The following is a 4,334-nucleotide window of genomic DNA, read 5'->3' on the forward strand; positions in this document are numbered from 1 at the left end:
GATGCTTCTTCTCCATAATACCTTACCACCACATCAGTAGGGTTCCAGTATAGTAACAGTAGATTATAACAGAGAGATAAAAGACACAAGCTCTATTTAAGAAGGAGATTCTAGGGAAACCCAAAGGCAACAGGAAAGACAAAAACAAGAACACCCGAGAAAACCGAAGTCTCTGACACTTATAACTACAGCAAACATTAAACACAGCCTAGCCAGATAAACATAAAGCCTCAAACTAAAGGCCCACTTACCTCAGCTCCTATTACCCAATACGTTATGTTCAGCATTCAACAAAAAAATTACAAAGCAGAAAAAAAGGCAAGAAAGTTTACAGTTTGAATAGGCAAAGCAAGCATTAGAACCAGACGCAGACATGGCACATTTGGGAATTCTCAGGCAGATATTTTAAATAATTATGATTAATATGCTAAGTGCTCTAAAGGAAAACGTGAACTACATGCAAAAACAGATAGGTAACTAATTGATCGCAGCCAGTGACAGATTTCTTTGTTCCTTCTCCACTCCTACTGCTTTATTCGACTACCATTTAAAAAATAATTAAAAAAAAAAAAGATGGATGAGAAGAAAAGAAAGGAAGCTGGGTGTGGTAGCTCACACCTGTAATCCAAGCACTTTGGAGGTTGAGGCAGGAGGATCACTTGAGGCCAGAAGTTTGAGAACTAGCCTGAGCAATAGAGTGAGACTGTCTCTACAAACAATTAAAACAAAAATTTTTCAAGTAAAAAAGAAAAAAGGAAGGAAGAAAGAGATGGAGGAAAGGAGAAAGGAAGGAAGAAGAGAGAGAGAAAGGGAGAAAGAAAATAAAGAAAATTCAAGGCTAGGCAAGATGGCTCATACCTGTAATCATAACGCTTTGGGAGACGGAGGCAGGTGGATGGCTTGAGCTCAGGAGTTTGAGGTCAGCCTGGGAAACATGGTGAAACCCCGTCTCTACCAAAAATTTAAAAAAAAATTGCCAGGCGTAGTGGTGCACGCCTGTAGTCCCAGCTACTTGGGGGAGGCTGAGGCAGGAGTATTGCTTCAACTTGGGAGGTCAAGGCTATAGTGATCTGAGATGGCACTACTGCACTCCAGCCTGGGTGACAAAGTGAGACCTGTCTCAATAAATAAATAAATAAGAAAATTCAAGCTGAGCACGGTGGCTCACGCCTATAATCCCAGCACTTTTGGAGGCTGAGGTGGGTGGATCACCTGAGGTCGGGAGTTCACCATCAGCCTGACCAACATGCAGAAACCCTGACTCTACCAAAAAATACAAAATTAGCTGGGCGTGGTGACACATGCCTGTAATCCCAACTACTCGGGAGGCTAAGGCAGAAGAATCACTTGAACCCAAGAGGGGGAGGTTGCAGTGAGCCGAGATAGCACCATTGTGCTCCAGCCCGGGCAACAAGAGTGAAACTCCACCTAAAAAAAAAAGAAAAAGAAAATTCAATTTGGGGAAAACAAACAAAAACAGATGGATAAAGTAGGCAGAAAGATGAAACCCTTAAGAAAGAATCAAAAGGAAATGTTAGAAATAAAAAAACACGGTAATCTTTTTGTAATTCCTAAGCATGATGGTTGATTTGGCTCTCACACTTGATGATTGGGCTTTCACTTGGATCTGTGAGATGTGCCTCCCTCAACCCTCGCTGCAAAGTCAGCACATTAACTGACAGAAATGAAAAGGGAAAAATATAAAACATTGTAACAAACGTGAAGAATGCTTTTGATGGGTTCATTGTTGGACTGGACACAGCCGAAGAATCAATGAGGTTGAAGATACTGATACAACCTTCCAAAACTGAAATGCAAAGAGTAAAATAAATAAATAGATAAAACCCCAAATATTCAAGAACAGTGGGACAATTACAAAAGGTGTAACACGCAAAATGGGAACACTAGAAGGAGAAGAGAAAGAAGCAAAATATGTACAGAGGCCTTTTTTTTTTCTTTTTTGACACAGGATCTCACTCTGTTGCCCAAGCTGGAGTTCAGTGGCATGATCATGGCTCACTGCAGCCTCCACCTCCCAGGCTTTAGCAATCCTCCCACCTCAGTCCCCAAGTAGCTGGACAGGCGTGTGCCACCACGCCCTGACAATTTATGTATTTTTTGTAGAGATGGGGTTTTGCCACATTGTCTAGGCTAGTCTCAAACTCCTGGACTCAAGCAATCTGCCTGCCTCAGCCTCCCAGAGTGCAAGGATTACAGGCGTGAGCCACCACACCTAGCCTAAAAGAAATATTTAAAGTACTAATGGCTGAGAAATGTCTGGAATTAATGATAGACACCAAGCCACAGAGAATACCAAGTAAGATAAATAGCAAAAATCTGTACCTGCAGGAAACAAGACAACTAAAAAAGCCAAAGGAAAACAATTCCTTACCTATAGAGGAACAAAGATAAAGAGTATGTTAGACTTTTTTTCAGAAACCACAAAAGCAAGGCTGGGTATGGTGGCACACGCCTGTAGTTCCATCTACTCTGGAGGCTGAGGCAGGAGGATTGTTTGGATCACTTAAGTCCAAGAGTTCAAGGCTGTAGTGAGCTATGACTGCATCACTGCACTCCAGTCTGGGCAACAGAATGAAACCTTGTCTCCAAATTGAAAAAGAGAGAGACAAGAAGAGAGAGAAGAGAAGAAGAGAAGAGGAGAGGAGAGGAGAGGAAAGGAAAGGAGAGGAGAAGAGTAGCAAAGAGAAACCACATGGCTGGGTGTGGCGGCTCATGCCTGTAATCCCAGCACTTTGGGAGGCCAAGGCGGGCAGATCACCTGAGGTCAGGAGTTTGAGACCAGCCTGGCCAACATGGCGAAAGCCCGTCTCTACTAAAAACACAAAAAGTAGCTGGGCGTGGTGGCACACATCTGTAATCCCAGCTACTCAAGAGGGTGAGGCAGGAGAATTGGTTGAACCTGGGAGGCGGAAGTTGCTGTCAGCCGAGATCATGCCACTGCACTCCATCCTGGGTGACAGAGCCAGACTCTGAGAAAAGAAGGAAGGAAGGAAGGAGGGAGGGAGGGAGGGAGGGAGGGAGGAAGGAAGGAAGGAAGGAAGGAAGGAAGGAAGGAAGGAAGGAAGGAAGGAAGGAAGGAAGGAAGGAAGGAAGGAAGGAAGGAAGGAAGGAGTGGAGTGAAATATTTAAAGTGTTGATACAACTATAATTTGTCCATTTACAATTTTAAAAACATGGATGGGTGTGGTGGCTCACGGCTGTAATCCCAGCACTTTGGGGGGCCAAGGTGGGTGGATCACCTGAGGTCTCTACTAAAAATACAAAAATTAGCCGGGCATGGGGCATGGTGGTGGACACCTGTAGCCCACCTACTCGAGAGGCTGAGACAGGAGAATCACTTGAACCCGGGAGGTGGAGGTTGTAGTGAGCCAAGATCGTGCCACTGTACTCCAGCCTGGGCAACAGAGCGAGACTCCATCTCAAAAAAAAAAGTATGTATATATATATATATATATATAAACTTAAAAATAAATAAAATGGTGAAAGCACAAAACCAATAATCTAAAATTCTGTATCCAGTAATATTATCCTTCAAAAATGGAAAGAGAAATAAACACTGTCTCAGCTAAACAATAAAAGAATTTGATGTCTGTAGATCTATCTTATATGAAATATCTTTTTAAAGTTTTTCAGAGACAAGGGAAATTATTTAGGACAGAAACCCAGGTTCACATAAAGAATGGAAAAGCCATCAGAGAAGGAATAAATGAAAGATAAAATCTTTAAGTTTTCATACTCTTATTGATCTAATAATTATTGTTCAAAATAATAATAGCAATTTGATAATAATTTGATTATAGTGTATGGATAAGTGAAATGAGTGATAGCAATGTTTTAAGGGAAGGAAGAAAGGAACTAGGAATACTTTATTATAATGCATCTGCACTACCTGTGAAGTGGCATAGTATTAATTAACAGTGGACTTAGATTAGTTGTAAATGTACAGTGTAAATTCTAGGGCAACCAGTAAAAAAATGTAAAAGTGTAATATTATGCAAAGAGAGAATAGAAAATGGAATCATATAAAATATTCCATTAAAACCAAGCAGGTAGTAAAAGAGGGAAGATAAAGAAAAAGACAAAGTGCAACAAGTATAAAACAGTTATAAATATGGTAGATATTAATCCAACTATTTCAATAATCACTTTAAATGTGAATGGTCTAAATATACCAATGAAAAGACAGACAGAGTGGATCAAAAAACAAGATCCAATTATATGTTGTGTGCAAGAAACTCACTTTAAAAATAAAGACATAGATTAAGAGTAAAAAGAGAAAGATATACCATGCTAACATTAACCAAAAGAAAAGT

General features: G+C 40.7%; 1 pseudogene; it reads left to right on the plus strand.

Moving 5' to 3' along the window:
- Positions 1-1,556: 1,556 nt before the first annotated feature.
- LOC116809988 (small nucleolar RNA U13) lies at positions 1,557-1,685 on the plus strand (annotated as a pseudogene).
- The last annotated feature ends 2,649 nt before the right edge of the window (positions 1,686-4,334 follow it).

Source organism: Hylobates moloch, unplaced genomic scaffold, assembly GCF_009828535.3.
Source record: "Hylobates moloch isolate HMO894 unplaced genomic scaffold, HMol_V3 SCAFFOLD_1, whole genome shotgun sequence".
Taxonomy (NCBI): Eukaryota; Metazoa; Chordata; class Mammalia; order Primates; family Hylobatidae; genus Hylobates; species Hylobates moloch.